Source organism: Saccopteryx bilineata, chromosome 1, assembly GCF_036850765.1.
Source record: "Saccopteryx bilineata isolate mSacBil1 chromosome 1, mSacBil1_pri_phased_curated, whole genome shotgun sequence".
Lineage (NCBI taxonomy): Eukaryota > Metazoa > Chordata > Mammalia > Chiroptera > Emballonuridae > Saccopteryx > Saccopteryx bilineata.
In genome coordinates, this window is record NC_089490.1 from 389,388,056 (window position 1) to 389,410,866 (window position 22,811).

Below are 22,811 nucleotides of genomic sequence, written 5' to 3' on the forward strand. Positions count from 1 at the left end.
ATACCTGTTATCTGGGATCACACCCTTCCTACAATCTAAGTACTCAGAGACATAAGTAAATAAAGAGCTACAGAGCTCCCACACTGCATACAGCCACTGTATTCTGCAGAACACTGCTCTTCAGTGAGAAATGAACAAGTGCTTCAGCGACATGACCTTAGTTCTGTTTACAGTACCTCCAGTAGACAAACAGGACATTAGGATTAACACACAAGGGGAAAATTAGACTACCAGAGATTATCATGTGCCAGCATTTATCTTGGTGTTCAGTTCCTCCATGTCATCCTAATCCACATTCCCTTAGCTTCTATTCACCTGCTCTGCTCACAACATTTTTGTAAGAAAGAATTCCTAGGGCTCTTAACTGACAAAAATCATTACTCAATCTAACCCCATCATAAATTCAACTGATCATATGTGATACACATATTTCATTGAGCACTTTTTTTGATGCCAGGCAAATACAAAGCACTTTGCATATATTTCTTTAAATAACCTCACTACAGGCCCTGGCCAGTTGGCTCAGCGGTAGAGCGTCGGCCTGGCGTGCGGGGGACCCGGGTTCGATTCCCAGCCAGGGCACATGGGAGAGGCGCCCATTTGCTTCTCCACCCCCCCTTCTTCCTCTCTGTCTCTCTCTTCCCCTCCCGCAGCCAAGGCTCCATTGGAGCAAAGATGGCCTGGGCGTTGGGGATGGCTCCTTGGCCTCTGCCCCAGGTGCTAGGGTGGCTCTGGTCGCGGCTGAGCGACGCCCCAGAGGGGCAGAGCATCGCCCCCTGGTGGGCAGAGCTTCGCCCTTGGTGGGCGTGCCGGGTGGATCCCGGTCAGGCGCATGCGGGAGTCTGACTGTCTCTCCCCGTTTCCAGCTTCAGAGGAATGCAAAAAAACCCAAACAACAACAACAACAAAAAACACCAAAATAAATAAATAAATAACCTCGCTACAACCTGGAAAAGCAGGCATTCCTATACACACATCAGAACACTGGGCTGTGTGGCACACAGCTATCCAGTGGTAGCACCAGGACGCCAGTAAAGGTCTGTAAACTCCAAATTGCTTCAAACCACTATGCTATACCGCACAGCCATCCAAGCCCCCGGCAGGTAACAAGTGCATATGTATCCACTGAGTCCAAGCTAAAATGTGGGCTCAGTATAACTGGATCTGATTATTTTTAATAGTAGCTAAAAATCTGGGCTTTTGCATGAAATCTCCTGACTGTTAAATATTAGCTAAAACATTTTTTTCTTTTTGTACAACAAAGTCCAATTAAAAACACATCTGATAAACATGGCCCAGGGACCCCCTGGTTTGCCATGTCTGCCTCACTGTTTCCCAACTCAAATGTGCCTTGGCAGTCAATCAAGCCGCTGCCATGGAACACGTTTCTAAGAAAATGGTCTCAGAAAAAAATGCATATTGTTCCTCTCAAGCAGCATCTTGCCTGGCTCTCCCGGGAACAGGTCTCTGGCTCCCTGCCAGAGTCTTCTTAAAAGCAGATCTGCAGAATAAGGACAGCAGCTACCAATCTTTCACAATGGAGTTAACTCAATTCACTGCTATTAAAACCAGCCGGTTTTAGGTATAGTCATCATGAGCGATCACTTTATCCCAGCAACTGGCTCACCAGCGTTTCCCCTAACAGCCTGGAGAAGAAAGAGGGCAGAGGACCTGTCAAACTGGCTTACTACCCTTTCCACCCAGAACAAAGAACTGTTAAATGATGTTTCCTACCCAAACAATGCCTATGATCCCCACACTGAAGACACTTTAAACCAGGGGTCCCCAAACTTTTTACACAGGGGGCCAGTTCACTGTCCCTCAGACCGTTGGAGGGCCGGACTAAAAAAAAACTATGAACAAATTCCTATGCACACTGCACATATCTTATTTTAAAGTAAAAAAACAAAACGAGAACAAATACAGTATTTAAAATAAAGAACAAGTAAATTTAAATAAACAAACTGACCAATATTTCAATGGGAACTATGCTCCTCTCACTGACCACCAATGAAAGAGGTACCCCTCCAGAAGTGCGGCGGGGGCCGGATAAATGGCCTCAGGGGGCCGCATGTGGCCCGCGGGCCGTAGTTTGGGGACCCCTGCTTTAAACCATCCTACCAATGGAGAATACAAAGTAACCAATGAAGAAGAGAAGAATGTAATAAAATACATCTTCAATATCACTGTTTATAGCATCAGAAATGCTGTGTTTCATCAATTCACAGACATACTCCCCATCACATTTAATGTATCTGAAATTAAAATGCATCTCATAATAGTGGGACATGGTTTAATTGGCAGGATTTTTTTACCTTTCAAAGGGGCACATAAAATAATGGTATGTCTCCAAGTCCTGAAATACAGAATGTTTGTAAGAGGAAGGGGTAGTGAGAGGTACACAGACTGGAGGAAAAAAGAAAAGTAAAATCATAAGAAGAGTGTTCAGGACATTTATGCCATCTTACATACAGTAATTTTTATTCATTACTAATAAACTAGTTCCATAGGAACTGGGTGGGAGTTAAAGAACGGGAGCAAGATCTGAGAGCAGCTGACTGTCCTGGAACACCCAGAAGCTTGTCCCATCTCCAGAGACTCTGGAGTTAGTCCTGAACAGCACTGAGCCCAGTCGCATTATCTACAAATGGCTACTTAGTAAGCAGAGGCCCTTTGACAAGGAGCATCCTCCAGAGTGACTAACATTTCTCTTCTTAAGTATTTCTGCTAAGTTAGGAGGCCAGTACGACCTTTTTCTATGCCAAGGAGTGAGAGTATTAAGAGATATGAGTTGACTTTTTAACAATCCTATAAAGGAGATTCTTGAACTAGAAAGCTGAATTGGATAATTTTGATTTTAATGATTCCATTTTATAATCTTACAAAGTCTACTTGCCACTCTCATTTCCTATCTTAACTAGAAGACTTCTTTAAATCAGAGTAAAACCATGCCTGACCAGGTGGTGGCGCAGTGAATAGAGCGTCAGACTGGGATGTGGAAGGACCCAGGTTCGAGACCCCGAGGTTGCCAGCTTGAGCGCGGGCTCATCTGGCTTGAGCCAAAAAAAAAAGCTCACCAGCTTGGACCCAAGGTCGCTGGCTCGAGCAAGGGGTTACTCGGTCTGCTGAAGGCCCACGGTCAAGGCACATATGAGAAAACAATCAATGAACAACTAAGGAGTCCCAATGAAAAACTGATGATTGATGCTTCTCATCTCTCTCCGTTCTTGTCTGTCTGTCCCTATCTATCCCTCTCTCTGACTCTCTCTCTGTCCCTATAAAAATAAATAAATAAATAAATAAATAAATAAATCAGAGTAAAACCAGAATGTTAATAAGCCTTGTCTCTGGGGTGTCCCTGATGAGCTTCTTTTTGGAATATACATCCCCTGTGCCTACTTACTAGAGATCTGTTGGCACCATTTGTTCTCCAGGCAATACAGTGTACTAGCAAGTCATGTATATGTGGCATTCTAACTGCTAATACACAAAATCAGGAAAGCCAATCAATATGACTAGCACACTCCCCTCCTCCACATACTACTGATGAAACATGAAGTTGTCTACAGCTACAACACAAGTACTACCTGGAGGAATAAAAAGACTTCTACAATTGGTGCTGAATAAAAAAAGAACTAGATGCCTGACCAGGAGGTGGCACAGTGGATTGAGCGTTGGCCTGGGGCTCAGAGGACCCAGATTTGAAAGCCCCGAGGTAACCGGCTTGAGCGCAGGCTCATCCAGCTTGAGCGTGGGCTCACCAGCTTGAGTGTGGGATCATAGACATGACCCCATAGTCACTGGTTTGAGCCCAAAAGTTGCTGGCTTGAAGCCCAAGGTCACTGGATTAAGCAAGGGGTCACTGGCTCAGCTATAAGCCCCCCCAGTCAAGGCACATATGAGAAAGCAATCAATGAACAACTAAGGTGCCTCAACGAAGAATTGATGCTTCTCATCTCTTTCCCTTCCTGTCTGTCCCTATCTGTCCTCCTCTCTGTCTCTCTCTGTTTCTCTCACTAAAAAAAAAAGAAAAAACTAGAGTTACTAGACAAGTAAATATCATCACCACTCCTAGGAATGCCAAAGAAAGACTGTTCTCTCTTACAGAATGCTTCTTGCAAAGCCTTCTGGAGAAAATGACACAAGAAAATGGAATGCGATGGCTGTACCTTCTGCTCTGGCCACCACAAATTTGACTGGACTTAACGATCTACCATCCAATTTGTTATGTGGAATCAGGTCAGACTTAGGAAGGGCTCAAATAAGCTTGTTCAAGTTTGAAGCTACCATTTCATTTTGATCTACAATCTCAATTTAGAAATGTTTTAAAGAGTCACAGAAGCTCTGACAGAAAAACAAAAACAAAACTTTTCTTTAAAAGTCTGCCTGGTTCATTCTCTAGAATAGTGGTGTTCAAATGAGGTATACCAGGGGTTGTGCTACTTGGATCTACCTGGAGTAGAAAGAAAATATTAAAACTTTTGATTTATAACATATAACCATAATGTATAACACACACAGATTGCTCAAAACACTTTTACTGACAGACTTTTTTTAAAGTCTGGAGTCCACTGTTCTATCAAACTATACAAACACTCCTTTAAGAAAATTCAATATTTAAGAAAATATAATAACCACAAACATATAAATATAAAAACCATAACCATGTTCATATACAGACAAATCAAAAGAGAATAATAAAGTAAATATGGTATCTAGGAACATGAATGAAAAGTACAGGGGAATTCTTTGCACTGTTTTTGCAACTTTTCAACACATCTTAAATTATTTAAAAATTTAAATCTAAATCTAAAAATAAGCAACTAAAAACTATTCATTTTCAAAAGAATTCTCTTAAAAAAAGACTTTCTTCAAATAGCAAGTTGCCCTAATGCTCTAAGAGGTTTGGTAAACTGCAGGCCAGTGAGCCAGATAACCTGTTGTTATAAATAGAGGTTTTTTTTCAAAGACAACTACATCCATTCATTTACTGCTGCTTTGAAGCTAACAAGGCAGAGCTGAGTAATGCTGATAGAGACAGGCCTAAGATATTTACCTCCTGGCCCTTCGCGTTTGCCCACCACTACTCTAAAAGACTTTGAAAGGTAAGGTGAAGTCACTAAGGAATAAATAAAAAAAAACCCTCAAAATCAAAATTTTTACACACTACAGTGAGTTCTCAAAATATAATTTGTGGGGGGGGGGGAGAAACAGAGAGTCAGAGAGAGAAACAGATAGGGACAGACAGACAGAAACAGAGAGATGAGAAACATCAATTCTTCGTTGTGGTTCCTTAGTTGTTCATTGATTGATTTCTCATATGTGCTTTGACGGGGGGGGGGGGGGGCTACAGCAGACCAAGTGACCCCTTGCTCAAACCAGATGAGCTTGCGCTCAAGCTGGCGATCTCAGGGTCTCGAACCTGGGTCCTCCACATCCCAGTCCAATGCTCTATCCACTGCGCCAGTACCTCGTCAGGCTCAAAATATAGTTATTAAACCCTACTAAAATCGTAAGTCAATAGTAACAAAACTGAAGCTATAAAATTTCTAAAATTTTAAATACAAGTATTTCTTTCTTCCCTGATTAATACTTTGAATATGTGTAAGGAGGTTCCCTAAATCAGCTGTATCCTTTGATGTCTAGGAAAACAGTAAAAAATAGTGGCAGAAAGCTCTGGGAAAAGAATTACATTGTCGGGCAGATAAGATGGGTTATACAAAAGAAAAGATTCAGTGTTTCAAGTTCAATGATTATCAGAGTTGAAGAGTTTGGGTGTTAGTATAGACAGAATAACAAGCCAGTGACAATTATTCCTTACTGAATAATGATATCCTTTTAACTAGTTGTCAGATCACAGAAAATCAATATCCTACAGTCAATAAACAGGCTCAGATCTTCTCGAAACACTGTAAACAAACAAATGCCAGAACTCTGTGACCTACACTAATATGGAAAGCCTGCGCCCTAGACACTAAGATGCCACTGGTGCCCCATGATAAAAGAGTAACTTCCCAGCCTGGCTTTGATGTCTGGGTGACATCTGCTATTTCAGTTCAGGGGAACCAAAGCCAGACTAATAGCACCCTTCTGCGTAGGAAAGTAAAATCAAAATTCCTCAGCTTGGCATCCAAAGCTATGTAGCCAAATCTCTCATTTCTTTTGGATATACTGTCTGCTCTAGTCCATGGGTTTTCAAAGTTTCTGGTCTCAGAACTTCTTTAACCTCTAAAAAAAATTATTGAGGAGCCCAAAGAGCTCTTGTTTAGAGGGTTTTATCTATCATTATGGACTCTATTAAAATTAAAACAGAAAATTTTAGTATACAAGCACAGAGTTCATTAGCCATCATGCTAATAACCTCATTACTCATTACGTAGCCTCTAGAAAATTCCACTGAACACTTATGAAAGAGTAAGTGAAAAAGATAAAGGATAACAGCATTTTAGTTTTGACTTCAGGGATTCTGGGCCACACTTTTGGGAACCACTGCTCCAGCTAAACTAAACACCCTCACTATCTATGTATTTTACTTGGCCGTTTCTTCTTTATGGAAAGTTCTTCTCCATCTGAACCTGTAAAAATCCTAGAGCTCAAATACCTGACTCTGCCAGCTAGAAGTTCATCCTCTCTTCCTCAATACTCCATAACATTCTGAAACCTCAATTAAAATACCTTCTCTCAAAGTCACCTTGTACTGCTGTTACCTGTGTCTCAATCTCTGCTACTGGACTACAAGCTACAGGAAAACAGGTACTGAGTCCAAGTCATCTTTTCATCCCCATTAAAATTCACATCCTAACTAACATATAATAGGAGACCAGTAAACATCTAAGAGAATAAATCAGCAGGCCTAAGTAGATTTGGAAGAATAAGAAGACATATCTGATTGCCCCTCACTGACCCAGTGACTTTCAAAGGTTGCCAGCTGTTCAAACACTCACACTGAAATTCCTGAAGGAAGAAGGTTTCAGAAACTGCTTACATAACCCTTCATCCCTGTGGTCACAAACCACTCAGGTTAAAGTGCTGGCATAGTTGTCCTGATAAGTGCAGCACAGACTGGTCCCTGGGAGGCTTATTAAATCATAAGGTCAGAGGCTACTACTTGCCTGGGAAGCTACCACTGATGCTCCTGGACAGTGAGTGTATTGTCTAAAGAGACCTCACTGGAGAACGAGGGCAATGTTTTCAGGGGGGTGAAGGAGCAGAGGACCAAAGAAACCAGGATGCAACCTTGCTTTCTTAATTTCTGAATCCCACTCTGCAAGCTCCAGATCTCTGACTTGGCGCATGCCTGGGCTGGGAGATGACAGCCCTTATTCTTTGTAAAAAATAATTGTGTGTTCTGAAACGACACCTCTATTATGATTTCCAAATTGACATCTCTGCTTTAAAGCGGAGGCATCAGAGCCTCCCCATTTCACACACTGGCAATTATCGTTTAAGTTATCCAACGACAGGTATGCATCTGATTGCTGCAGGGCCCCCCACTTTTCTAGGGGTGCACTTGCAGCACATAATGCATTTGGCAGCAGAGCCTGGCAGGCAGGCAATTCCTGCCCCTTGCTGTGGGGTGGACCAAGGCCAGGTGGCACTCCTGAAAAGTTAACCTCTCAGGAAAAAACCAGACACACTACAGAGAGAACTCATGGAGCATGTTGAGTGGATAGGCCTTATTTTACTATCATCAACATAAACAACTCATGGAGCTCAAAACAATGCCTTACACCAGAAAAGCTTTAAAATATCTTTACAAAACAATATATCCCTCAAGCCTCTTGTGTAATGAGCGATATAGATGGTAAAACATCAGAGCACAACATAATCACAGACACCAAAGGGAAGACGCTGAGGAACAGAATTCATATGTGGTGTGCAAATCCGTATCTAGCTACACAAAAGTCTAACCTACTAAAAAGCCAAATCCTTCTGGGAATATATGACCCTCTGCTACTGTTTGGCAGGTGGTTATTTTTAATACGACTGTAAAATGATTGGTTGGTACTATGCTTAGCTCTTGTATATTCTTAACACATTGCACTATTGTTATGAAACTTCAATCTGTAATAAAAACTCAAATTTATCAGTATCTGAACTCAAAGGCCTAAAATTATCTGCAGGGACATATTCACTCTGCCTTCAAATCCATTTTCTCTGGGAGAGAGAATAGGGCAGTCTGCTCACAGACCATAGATTTTTTTTTCAACTAGGAAAAAAAAAGGAGGATCAGAGGCTCTTCACGAAAGGCTGAGTAAGAGTGGAGCAATGGCAAGTCCCACAGCTAGTTCTGATACTCACATGCACATACTCCCCACAAACAGCATCTGTGATATACAGGTTTAGACTTTAATTAAGAGGTAGTAAGTACATTGTGATTGACTAATACTCCTCACCCAAACTGACTGACAGAATTCAATAATCCTGAATTCTCAGCTAATTTTATTCAGAACAGACAATTCCAAAAGGGTCTATCTCTAGACCTACTAAGTCTACAAAGAATATACTGGTAGAGTCATTTATCAATCAGTAACAGCAAACCTGTACATTTCTTCTTAGATTATCTTGCACAGTTCCTGACCTAAAAATTTAAAAATCCTTGACCAAAGACAACTGTCTTAAGTGACAGGCTACTGACCCTGGTATAGTACCAACACTATACTCTATAATATGAAGCAAAACCTTAGAGCCAACACCGTGAGAGCAAAGAGTTAGTGAATGTTTCCTTATAACAATGAGGAAAAAGAATGCACAGTGGATTGGGACATTAACCAGAGGCAAAGAACCAGCCTTCCTGGTTCATGTTTGTTCAAGTAATGAGGTTTCTGGAGTTCACAGAAATAGACAAGAGGACAGAGATTCCAGTGGGGACCGTCAAACAATCCACTATTAGCCCTTGAGCTAAGACAAAGCTCAGAGTACCGTCGTCACTTTCTTATACGCTGGGTTCACTCTGAACTGCTTCTTCTCTTAGTGACATTTCATTTTCACTGCATCACCTCTGGGGGTATACTACTTGCCCTTTTATCCTGATCCTGACTTCACCAACCTTCTTGATTCCTTTTGGACTAAGCATTTGACTCCAGTGGAATAATTTCTCCACCATTTCCTCTGTCTAGACAACATGAAATTGTCATAAGTGACACCTAAAGTACAATTAGTAGAGAAACTGCAATTTCCACTCTCCTCCCCCGTTCCCCAAAAGAATCATACATTAGCATCCTCCTGCATGTCAATCAAAACTACCCTAAAGATTAACTCTGTGGTGCCTGGAAGCCATTTAATTCCCAGCTTGATAAATATTTATGCACCCCCCACTATAATTAGAAAGTAAACTGCCTTCTTTTCACTAGCACTAATGGTGGTTATCTCAGAGATCTAAATGCCTGCTGAATCGATACCTGTGTAAAAAGTCCTTACAAACACTACTTTATACAGATGCATTTGATTTATTGAAATCACAGACAAAAGCAAAAAGACAAGGCAAAAGACGAGAGGCAATGGCAGAAAGGCATGATTCAAGACCATTAGAACCAGACAGTACTATTATAGTTATTATGAGAATAAGAGGGTTTGAAGCCACTGCCAGGTCTTGGTGATATATAAAATTAAAGAAGACAGCAAACCATGAAGTAATTTACCAGTGGTTTTCAACGGGAGGTGGCTCCCCCAGAGGACATATGGCAAAGTCTGGAGACATGTTTAGTTGTTCCAACTGGGTGTGGGGAGTGCACTGGCATCTAGTGGGTAAAGGCCAGGGATGCTGCTAAACCTCCTATAATGCATAGCACAGCCTTTACAATAAAGCCATCCAGCCCCAAATGTTAAAAGTACTGCTATTGAGAAACCCTCTGATATTACCTTATGATCTGTGCCTAACCAAGAGAAACTCTAAATAATTAATATAATAAGCAAGGCAGTGTTTTAGCTTTAGAATTAGACTGCAATTTAAATGTATCACCTGTGTCACTACCTGTGTGACCTTATGCAAGTTCATTATCCTTAGTGTCCAATTTTTAAGAAGAAATACCTATTTCACAAAGTTGTTATATTAAATAACAACATATGTAAAGTAGAGTAGCCAGCACACAGTCCAATAAAGAGTGATTATTTTTTCCTTCCTTGGATTACAATGCCCCAAGTGTCTACAGGAATGTCATGCCCTCTGACCACTCAAGTTGTTTCTTAGAAAGACATGTGTTGCAGGATGAGTACTATAAAGGCACAAGCATGGGTATCTGAGCCCTAAGAATCACAGGAGCCTCACACAAATAAAACAAGAGCAGTCAATGATCTATACACCAATATGTCAGTTGGTCTGTCCAACCACTGACTCAAGCCATAAATATGTATATTTATTGAGTGCCTACTTTAGGATATATATTAGAGCAGTGGTTTTCAACCATTGGTCCACGGAGCAGTGCAGGTCTGCGAAAGAGTGAACCACCCTGATGTTGTATGAAGATTATAGAGTCTATAATCATTGGGCAGTTGAAAAACATTGTATTAGAACATAAAATAGATATGGTACCTGTAGTAGTCAGTCTCTGAAGATGAACCTCAAAGAACCATACTTTGTGGTATTCTTGCCCATGTGTAGTTCCCTCCCACACGGACTCTAGACCAGTCTGTTATTTGCTTTAACCAAGAGAATGTGCCTGACCTGTGGTGGCTCACTGGGTAAAGTGTTGGCCTGGAATGCTGAGGTCGCCAGTTCAAAACCTGGGCCTGCCTGGTCAAGGCACATATGGGAGTTGATGCTTCCTGCTCCTCCCCACCTTCTCTCTCTCTCTCTCTCTCTCTTTCTCTCTCACTAAAATAAAAATTAAAAAAAAAAAAAAGAGAATGTGACAAGCTATGCTAGTTCTGGGCCTATCCATTTCTTCCCTGTTGGAACTGTCACATTTAGATTCCCTAAGCTGCTATATAAAAAATCTTGCGGACTTTTTATAAGCATTGAAAAGAGGAACTGCTGAGACTACATTGAGAGGGAGAAAGATCTAGCCGTCCCAACTGAGTCTCCAGATGACTCTAGAGACCTCAAGCAAGACTAGCAGAACTCCCCCACTAAGCCCTGTCTACCCAAAGGGCAATAAAAAATGATAAAATTGTTATTTTAAGTCACCAAGTTTTGTTGTGTGGTTTGTTACATATCAGTAGATGAAGGAAACAGTTCCTGATCATGTGGAACTTTTGAGTTGATCACAGCAGTAACATTAGAACTAAGTCCATAAAGTTAGCTTAAAAGCCTAAAGTAATCATATCCATACTCAAAGGAACCCTGGCCACCAAAGCAAAACATCAAACAAGACATTTGTAAAGAGATCTTAACAATATTGCTCACTGCAAACTTACAGTGTACATCCAAAGCATGAGATCTTGGCATTGGTCAGAAGGGACAATGTGAATTTAGAAAGACTTGCTCCTCTTTCCTCTCTATCCCACTCAGGCTCTCTATCTTTCTGAAACAGCCTTCAATGGCTCTCTCTCAATATAGAAGGTAGCCCTAGAATTTGGCAAATTAAAGCTTTTTGTGCTCCCTCCCTTATCAAAATGCAGGACCAGTTTTTCTTTTGCAAAAATCATTACGAGAGTGTGCACGAAAAATGAAGATAATATCCCACGCCCTTGCTATGGACCAAACTACTTTTTGTATTACTGGAACTGTCTAAAATAGAATCTCATTGTGTCTGCAGGGAGTGACTAATGGAAATAACCTATACTAGCCTTACCTCAATAGCCATTTGTAATTCTCCCTTCACAAGGCACCTCACATTTTTATGTACTTGGTTTACTCCAATTTTACACGGTGAGATTTCACAGATACCCATGAAGACTGATGTCCAAAAAATGATACTAAAAGGAAATAACCTGCAGAGAATATGTCACAGAAAAAGGAGAGGAGTATTTCTGTGCAGGGGTATGGGAGCAGAGTAACAACGGAAAAAAGGGAGAAAACAGTAGGCATTTTTTGAGCGCCTATACTTGTAAAAGCAACTGATGTTTAACTTATTTAACCCTCACTCACAATTTTACAATTGTGAGGAAGTTGAGGTTTAGAAAGGCTACTTAACCAGCCCAAGGTTACATAATAGAGGCAGAATTTCAACCTAGAGTTCCTTAACTCCAAATCTTCCTGCCAAAATACATTCAAAGAGAGAAGAAAGGGAACCTAAAGAGACCACAAGAGTTAAAGCAACAGTGCATCACAGGAGGCAGAAGCAAAAGGAAAAATAAAAGCTGAAAAATAGAGGTTAATATCCATATTTAATTAAGAACTCATAAAACTCAACCCCCCAAAATCCCTAAACAATCCAATTAAAAAATGGGCAGTGGTCCTGAACAGATACTTCTCCAAAGAGACCATATAAATATGGTCAATACATATGAAAAAAATGTTCAGTGTCACTAATCATCAGAGAAATGCAAATAAAAACCACAATGAGATATTACCTCATACTTGTCAGAATGGCTATCATCAATAAATCAACAAACAACAAGTGCTGGCGAGGATGTGGAGGAAAGGGAACCCTCATGCACTGTTGGTGCAAATGCAGAATGGTTCAGCCACTATGGAAAACAGTATGGAAGTTCCTCAAAAAATGAAAAATGAAACTGTCTTGCACCTGACCAGGCAGTGGCACAGTGGATAGAGTGTCAGATTGGGATGCAGAGGACCCAGGTTCGAGACCCCGAGGTTGCCAGCTTGAGCGCAGGCTCATCTGGTTTGAGCAAAGCTCACCAGCTTGGACCCAAGGTCACTGGCTCAAGCAATGGGTTACTCGGTCTGCTGTAGCCCCATGGTCAAGGCACATAGGAGAAAGCAATCAATGAACAACTAAGGTGTCGCAACGAAAAACTGATGATTGATGCCTCTCATCTCTCTCCGTTCCTGTCTGTCCCTCTCTATCCCTCTCTCTGACTCTCTCTGTCCCTGTAAAAAAATAAACAAACAAAAACAACAAAACAACTGTCTTGCCAAACCAGGGAGTGGCGCAGTGGACAGAGTATCGGCCTGGGATACTAAGGACCTAGGTTGAAAACCCCAAGGACCTCTGGCTTGAGCCCAAAGGTCACTTGTCGCTGGCTTGAGCAAGGGGTCACTGGCTTGCCTGGAGCCCCCTGGTCAAGGCACATATGAGAAAGCAATCAATGAACAACTAAGATGCCACAATGAAGAACTGATGCTTCTCATCTCTCTCCCTTCCTGCCGTCTGTCCCCCCCTTCAGGCTTAAAAAAAAAAACTGCCCCGTTTCCAGCTTCAGAAAAATACAAAAAAAACACAACTTCCTTATGATCAAGCGATTTCACTTCTGGGTATATATTCAAAGAAATAAAAAACACTAATTCAAATAAATATATGCACTCCTATGTTTAATGCTGAGTTATTTACAATTGCCAAGTTATGGAAGCTGCCCAAGTGTCCATCAATAGAAGAGAGGATAGAAAAACTGTGGTACATACACACAATGGAATATTATTTAGCCACAAAAAAAGAATGAAATCTTACCATTTGTAACAGCATGGATGGACCCAGAGCAGTAATTTTCAATGGTTATATCACAAGAATTTTTAAAATATGTAAGTCTTGACTATTTAGTCAGGGGCACTGATCTCTTTTCCCTTAGATTGTCAAATAAAAAAATGGCAACAGTCAACACAATAGCCATCTGGTATGAATGCCCTGTCCTGAACCACAAAAATATTGACCATATAACAGAGTTGCATCTTTTTTTTTTTTTTAATTTAAAGAGCCTTTATTAGCCAGCCGGTGACTGCTAGCTGAGAAACAGCTAACAGCCCAGAGTTGCATCTTTTGATCATGTTGTATAGTAAGGTTGTGTCTGATTGGTTAATTCTTGGTACCAGAAATCCTTATATATAAATATAGGCACTCAATTTTTTTTTAACACGGCACTCATTTTTTTTAAAAAAGTCAACCTGGAACAACAAGGGTAGGTAATTAATATTATTATGTTATTTTGTAAATCAAACAAAATTAAACCATTTGGGGGGTTCAGATTGGCAATAGTTATATTTTTTTGGTGTGCCACAGAATTTTAGTAATCAGATGTGCCATGAAGTAAAAAATGTTGAAAATTACTAACCTAGAGGGTATTATGTTAAGTGAAATGAGTCAGAAAGAGAAAGATAAATACTATATGATTTCACTTATATGTGGAATCTAAAGTGCAAAATAAATGAACAAAAAAATAGAAACAGACTCATAGCTACAAAGAACTGACTGATGGTTGCCAGAGGGTAGAGGGATTGGGGGCTGGGTGATAAAGGTGAAGGAATTAAGACCACAAACTGGTCATCACAAAACAGTCCCAGGGATGCAGAGCACAGCATAGGAAATACAGTCAATAAGATTACAATAATTATGTATGGTGCCAGGTGGGGACTTGAAATATCAGGGGGACCACTTTGTAAAGTATATGATTGCCTAACCACTATGCTGTACATGTGAAACTAATACAAAATAAATTAAAGTAATTGAAAAATAAAAAATTTAAAAAGGTGACAGATAACGCAAAGGGATACTGGTATACTACAGAGATTGGGGGGAGGAGTGGGGGGGGTTAAAAAATTCCTAGGTGGTATAACTTGGTGTGTATCAGAAATACTTTAAAATGAAGATTACATACCCCCTACACCAAGTTTCTGATTCAGTAGGCCTGAGGTGAGCTCTTTCTTTTGTTTTCCTTTTCTTTGAGAGGAGGGGAGACAAGACTCCTGCATGTGCCCTGACCAGGATCTACCCAGCAACCCCCATTTGGAGCTGATGCTCTGCTCATCTGAGGCCATGCTCACAACCAAGTTATTTTTAACGCCTGAGGCAGGGGCTCGCCACTGAACCATCCTCAGCACCCAGGGCCAATGTACTCAAATCAATCAAGCCATGGCTGCAGGAAGGGAAGAGAGGGAGAGAGAAAGAGAGAAGCGAGAGGGGGAGGGGTTGAGAAGCAGATGGGTGCTTCTCCTGTGTGCCCTGTCTGGGAATGGACCTGGGACACCCACATGACGGGCCAACACTCAACCACTGAGCCAACTGGCCAGGGCCCAAAAGTTGAATTCCTAACAAATTCCCAGGAGATGCAGATGTTCCTAGTTGGAGCCCATACTTTGAGAACCACTAGCCAAAGATCTCATGAGAAACATATTCTAATATATCTAAGTTTATTCTCTGAACTTGTCATATCCAAAATAGTACCATCTAACAGCTGCCAAATTTAGTGGCTCCACAGGGAATAAAACTTCAGCAGCTCTGTTAGGATGAATATTGCCACAATGGTCCTTTGACTACAAGGAGCTAACAGATAATGACCTGCCCAAGTTTTGCATCAATCCTGAGAACTCATAAGAGACAAATATAAAAAGGAATCAGAAGAACATGCAAAAACTAGTGGGAAAATACTAGACTAGACCAGACTGCCATTAAAAATACTAGACTGCCATTAAAAAAAAGGTTTCTTCTTGTTTTAATTTTAAAAGGGTTATATCTGCTAAAAAGGAAATTAAGAAAACAATCCTATTTACAATATAGCATCAAAAAGGATAACATACTTAGAAATAAGCTTCACAAAGAGGTGAAAGATCTGCACACTGAAAACGATAAAACATTACTGAGAGAAATTAAAGGAGACATAAATAAATGAAAATATATCCTATGTTCAGGGACTAGAAGATTGACTATAATGTTAAAATATCCGTAATACTCAAAGCAACCTACAGAGTCAGTGCAGTCCCTATCAATATCCCAAGGCATCTTTTGCAGAAGGAGGAAAAAAATATCCCAAAATTCATATAAAATCTCAAAGGACCACAAATAAGCAAAATATTGAGGAAAACTGAGTGAAGCTGGAAGACTGACATGTCCTGATTTCAAAACATATTACAAAACTACAATAATTAAAACAGTGTGGTACTGGCATATAGACCAATGAAACAGAATAGACTGCCCAGATATAAATCCTTGTATGGTCCAATAATCTTTGACAAGGGTGCCAAGACTACAAAATGGGGAAAACATAGTCTCTCAAACAAATCGTACTGGAAAAACTGGCTATCCACATGCAAAAGAGTGGAGACAGGCCCTTATCTTATGCCATATAAAAAACTTGACTCTGGCTCAGCGGTAGAGCGTCGGCCTAGCATGCGGAGAACCGGGGTTCGATCCCGGCCAGGGCACATAGGAGAAGCGCCCATTTGCTTCTCCACCCCTCCGCCGCGCTTTCCTCTCTGTCTCTCTCTTCCCCTCCCGCAGCCAAGGCTCCATTGGAGCAAAGATGGCCTGGGCGCTGGGCATGGCTCTGTGGCCTCTGCCTCAGGCGCTAGAGTGGCTCTGGTCGCAATATGGCGACGCCCAGGATGGGCAGAGCATCGCCCCCTGGGGGGCAGAGCACCGCCCCTGGTGGGCGTGCCGGGTGGATCCCGGTCGGGCGCATGCGGGAGTCTGTCTGACTGTCTCTCCCTGTTTCCAGCTTCAGAAAAATGAAAAAAAAAAAAAAAAAAAAAAAAAAAAAAAAAAAAAAAACTTGACTCAACTTGTGGTGGCACAGTAGCTAAAAGCATCAACCTGGAATGCTGAGTTCAATGCCAGTTCAAAACCCTGGTCTTGCCTGGTCAAGGCACATACAAGAAGTAACTACCACGAGTTGATGCTTCCCACTCCTCGCCTCAACTTTCTCTTCCTCTCTCCTCAAAAACCAATAATAAAAGTATTTTTTAAAAATTTGAAAAAAAAGGGCTCAAAATGGATTAAAAACCTAAATATAAGATCTGAAACTATTAAACTCCCAGAAGAAAATACAGGGGAAAAGTTTTATGAGATAGTGTTGGGCAAACAAGTTTGTAAAATCTGTGTCATTTGGGTTTGCTCACTTTTATTGTTTAAATGTGGCTGGGCAACCAAATGTGTGCTTGCCCTCAGAGCAGAGCAGTTGATTGCAGATTGCATTCCTCCTTGGGAAGTGCCTTTATTATGCTAACGTGTGCTGGACAGGTCTTTGTGGGCCCAGGTAGTTTTTTAGAAGGAAGAAGAAGCCAAGATGGAAGGGAAGGAGAAAGAAGCTAATTTTGCAGAGTAAGAAGCCATGTTGGCAGATGGGGAACCAGAGGTGACTAAGACTGGTGGGAGCCTTTGATTCTAGGAAAAATCGGATGAGTCAGTGGCTTTGGGAGCCCTGAATGGAAAGGGAAGTGTTTTCCCACTGTGTGTTTACTCACCGGCTCAGCTGCCTTGTGAGGCTAGAATAAAGGAATGGGCCCACTATTTTTTGGCTCCACTGTTTCTTTACCGTGTGCCCGAATCTAATGTGAACCTGCATGAGCACGGCCATGACAGCGGTGGCCCCTGGCCATACAGACTGAAATGGGCAATAAGTTCTTAGATAGGACACCAAAAGACAAACAAAAACCAACAATAGACAAAAGGGACTGCATCAAACTTAAAACTTATGTATAACTGTGGAAGACAGTTGACAAAAGTCCTCACAGTTTAAGACTTAAAAGCCAAAAGAGGCCCTGGCCAGTTGGCTCAGTGGTAGAGCGTCAGCCTGGCATGCAGGAGTCCTGAGTTTGACCCCCCCCCTCCCCGGGCACACAGGAGAAGCGCCCATCTGCTTCTCCACCCCTCCCCCTCTCCTTCCTCTCTGTCTCTCCCTTCCCCTCCTGCAGCCAAGGATCCATTGGAGCAAAGTTTGCCCAGGTGCTGAGGATGGCTCTGTGGCCTCTGCCTCAGGTGCTAGAATGGCTCTGGTAACAACAGAGTAATGCCCCAGATGGGCACAGCATCACCCCCTGGTGGGCATGCCGGGTGGATCCCGGTCGGGCACATGCGGGAGTCTGTCTGACTGCCTCCCGTTTTCAACTTCAGAAAAATACAAAAAAATAATAATAATAAATTTTTTTAAAAAGCCAAAAGAATAAGCTCTTCCACACAAATCTCTGATTGATTGATTATATTCTTAAAGGCTATGCCTTTCTCCACACCTCTGTGTTAGCTGTGTCTTGAAGAGACTAGAGGTAGTTTTCTTTTTATTCTTTGTTTCATAAAGTTAAGATGTTACATATGGTGGTGGGGGGGGGGTTCTGCACTGGGGAGAATTCTTGGGTTGCCTCGAAAATGTTTTTGATTTGCAAATGACTTTTCTTTACACTATAAAAATAAAGCTTCTGGGAGTGCAAGCGCTTTTGGTAGGTCATCAGCCACCATAAGACTTCCAGATCCCATCCTTTTTTTCTGTGTTGATAATCCTCCACCATTCCCACCCGAGACCTGAAAAACTATTTGCCACACTCGTTCACAACATACAGCAAAGGGAAAAATCAACAGAGAAAAAAAGGAATCTACAGAACAAGAGAAAATATTTGCAAACTACTTATTAGATAAGGAGTTAATATCCAGAATATATATTTTTAAAATTCATGAATTTAATGACCAAAAAAAATTTTTTTTAATGGGCAAAGGACTTAAATAGATATTTATTCAAACAAGCATATAAAAAGATGCTCAACATTACTTATAATCCAGTAAATGCAAATCAAATCACAATGAGATATCACTTCATGCCCATTAAGATGGTCACTTTCAAAAACAAATGTTGGCAAGGATAAGGAGAAATTGGAATCTTTGTACACTGTTGGTGGAATTGTATAATGGTGCAAACACTATAAAAACAGTATATAGAGGTTCCTTAAAAAATTAAAAATGGGGCCCTGGCTGGTTGGCTCAGTGGTAGAGAGTCGGCCTGGCATGCAGGAGTCCTGGGTTCGATTCCTGGCCAGGGCACAGAGGAGAAGCGTCCATCTGCTTCTCCACCCCTCCCCCTCTCCTTCCTCTCTCTCTCTCTCTCTTCCCCTCCCACAGCCAAGGCTCCATTGGAGCAAAGTTGGCCCGGGCGCTGAGGATGGCTCTGTGGCCTCTGCCTCAGCACTAGAATGGCTCTGGTTGCAACAGAGCAACGCCCCAGATGGGCAGAGCATCGCCCCCTGGTGGGCATGCCGGGTGGATCCCAGTCGGGCGCATGCGGGAGTCTGTCTGACTGCCTCCCCATTTCCAACTTCAGAAAAATAAAAAATAAAAAAATTAAAAATTAAAATGGTACTACCATATATGATCCAGTAATCTCATTTCTGAGTATATATCCAAAAGAATTAAAAACAGGATATCAAAGAGATATTTGTACACCCAGTCATTGCAGAATTATTCACAATAGCCAAGATGTGGAAGCAACCTAAATGTCCATCCACAGATGAATGGATGATGAAAATGTGTTCTATACATACAATGAAATATTATTATGCCTTCAAAAAGAAAATCCTGTCATATGATACAACATGGATGAACCTTGGGGACATTATGCTAAGTGAAATAAGCCAATCACAGAAAGACATACACATGATTCCACTTATATGAGTTATCTAAGGTAATCAAACTCAAAGAAAACAGAATGGTGGTTGCCAGGGAATGGAGGCAGGAAAATGAATCGTTTCGTGTGTATACTGTTTCACTAATACAAAAAGCAAAAGTTCTAGAGGTCTGTGGTACAACTATCTGCATATACTTAACAGTACTGTACATTTAAAAAGTGTTAAAAGAGGCCCTGGCCAGTTGGCTCAGCGGTAGAGCCTTGGCCCAATGTGTGGAAATCCCGGATTCGATTCTTGGTCAGGGCACACAGGAGAAGAGCCCATCTGCTTCTTCACCCTTCCCCCTCTCCTTCCTCTCTGCCTCTTTCTTTCCCTCCTGCAGCCAAGGCTCTATTGGAGCAAAGTTGGCCTGGGCACTGAGGATGGCTCCACTGCCTCCACCTCAGGCACTAGAATGGCTCGGGCCACAACAGAGCAACGCTCCAGATGGGTAGAGCATCACCCCCTGGTAGGCATGCTGGGTGGATCCAGGTCGGGCGCATGCAGGAGTCTGTCTGACTGCCTCCCTGCTTCTAACTTCGGAAAAAATACACAAAAAAAAGTGTTAAAAGAGTAAAGAGTAAATGTATGTGTTTATTTTAACACAATAAGAAAAAAAATGCAGCCCATGGGCCTGCCTTATGCATGCGTGACTGTAGTGGGAAATTGGAGCATCATGCCGTTGGGATGGGGCTAAGCGTGTGGGCCATTATCTTTGACCTGGACAACATGATCATCGACATGGGTGGGCAAGTAGACAAGGTAATAAAGCCCTCATAATCAAAATGCCATTTCAAAAAAAGGCTGAAATCATTTGTGACAAAGTTCAAGTTAAACTCAGCAAGGAATGTTTTCATTCTTCCAATACACGCATTACTGATCTAAGGACCTCACACTGGGAAGAAACAATTCAGGAAACAAAGGGTGGTACAGCCAATAGAAAATTGGTTGAAGAATGTTATTTTCTGTGGAAATCTACATGTTTACAGCACATGACACTAGCAGAAGATGTCAAAGCCATGCTCGCTGAACATAGAAAGGAAGTCTGCCTTTTATTAACAAATAGAGACAGACACACCCAGAGGGAGAAGATCAAGGTTGTGCCTGTCAGTTCTATTTTGATGCTATTGTTGTAGGTGGAGAACAGAAGGAAGAGAAACCAGCACCTTCCATATTCTATTTCTGCTGTGATCTCCTTGGGGTACAGCCTGGTGACTGACTGTCAGAGGTCCCCAAACTACGGCCCGCAGGCTGCATGCGGCCCCCTGAGGCCATTTATCTGGCCTCTGCTGCACTTCTGGAATGGGCACCTCTTTCATTGGTGGTCAGTGAGAGGAGCATAAGATGCATCCGCATCCTGTGCTCCTGGAGTACTGTATGTGGCAGTGCCGCAAAGCGCGGCGTCACTCACATACAGTACTATTTCCGGTGATGTGGGACGCATGCATCACGGCTCCAGAAGCGCATCATATCACTTGTTACAGCTAGCAGTGACAAATACGGAACTAGACATTGACCATCTCATTAGCCAAAAGCAGGTCCATAGTTCCCATTGAAATACTGGTCAGTTTGTCGATTTAAATTTACTTGTTCTTTATTTTAAATATTGTACTTGTTCCCATTTTGGTTTTTTTACTTTAAAATAAGATATGTGCAGTGTGCATAGGGATTTGTTCATAGTTTTTTTTATAGTCCGGCCCTCCAATGGTCTGAGGGACAGTGAACTGGCCCCCTGTGTAAAAAGTTTGGGGACCCCTGGATTATGTGATGGTTGGTAACACACAATAAACTGATATACAAGAAGACCTCAATGCAGGGCTGAAAGCAACAGTCTGTATAAATAAAAATGAAATCGTGCCACTGAAGTCATGCCCATGCCACATTATATACAAAATGAATATGAAGCTATAAAATATCCCCTAATTTTTGTAAGCAGTATAGTTTCTTCTGTACTAGAGTTACCTGCTCTCTTACAAAGAAAGTATAGACTGTAAAGTCAGTATGTCAGCTTAAAGCAAGTAAGAGGGCATGGTTACCGTATTTTTCACTCCGTAAGACGCATATTTTCCCCCCCCAACAGTGGAGGGAAAAATGCCCGTGCATCTTACAGAGCGAAAAATACAGTATGTATTATTTTATAGGGTATGAACTAAGAAAAATTAAGGCATTCCATGTATTATGATCCAGTTCTAAGAATAATTTTTATTTATGATTTGATAAACCAACCATCAACTTGTATTTGTACCTGGAAATCTAGAATAAATTAATATGTTGGTTTTAGTAGTGTGATTGAGAAAACTTGAATACATTATTTATTCATCTGTGACCTGAGGTTTTAAAAAAATTGTTTTACTCATTTTTTAGCATCTTAAATCTAAGAAGATACCAAAGAGGTTATTTATACATAGGTGCACAAATATAGGTTTCATGCAGTGGCTTAAAAATACATGTTTTTTAAAATAATAAACATTCTAAAACATGTAATGAAGGTTTACTAGAACAACTGAATATGGTTAAGAAATTAGTGCTAAGTCACATGCAAATTAAGGCTTTTTTTTCTTTTTTAATTAAGGAATTTCATGGTGAGATTATTTTGTACATTTTTGGAAATATATATGCCATTTTTTGCCGACTTTAAGTGTAGACTTTCTTTTATGAATCTACTTTTCGTGCATGATCTTTTTGGGAGGCCTCCAGTTTTCCTACAGTGTAAACATGACAAATAGATTCTTCCAGTAAAAAAAAAAATCTGTTGAAATCTGCATGCGGTGCTCTCCTTCCATGACATCACATCTTTCCAGAGTAAACTTAGAGTTTCCTGTTACCGCTCATGGAAGTAGTTTTTTACTATCTTTTCCCAGACACACAATGTAGTTGAGACTAGACTGTCTTGCTGAAGATAACAGCCACAAAAAGTCATTTTCCTTTTGTGGATACATCAGAGAGAAATTGTCTTGGTCCAGCCTAACCAGGCACCCTCACCCCCACCTATCTCTACTGACTGAAGAGTTTCACCTATATGATGAAAACTAACCGAAAATTAGTTTTTGCTATGAACCATTTTCTTTTCTTTTTTTTAAAAATTTTTTTGTTGTTGTTGCATTTTTCCGAAGGTGGAAACGGGGAGGCAGTCAGACAGACTCCCGCATGTGCCCGAGCGGGATCCACCCAGCATGCCCACTAGGGGGCGATGCTCTGCCCATCTGGGGTGCCGCTCTGTTGCGACCAGAGCCATTCTAGCGCCTGAGGTGAGGCCATGGAGCCATCCTCAGTGCCCGGGCCAACTTTTGCTCCAATGGAGCCTCGGCTGCGGGAGGGGAAGAGAGAGACAGAGAGGAAGAAGAGGGGAGGGGTGGAGAAGCAAATGGGCGCTTCTCCTGTGTGCCCTGGCCGG

The 22,811-nt window shown here is 41.5% G+C and overlaps 1 protein-coding gene and 1 pseudogene across 20 annotated transcripts in view; one reads left to right on the forward strand and one right to left on the reverse strand.

Moving 5' to 3' along the window:
- Positions 1–22,811, reverse strand: part of AMBRA1 (autophagy and beclin 1 regulator 1) — a 237,122-nt gene that overhangs the window by 124,376 nt on the left and 89,935 nt on the right. The window lies entirely within an intron of this gene.
- On the forward strand, positions 20,105–21,430 carry LOC136327251 (N-acylneuraminate-9-phosphatase-like; annotated as a pseudogene).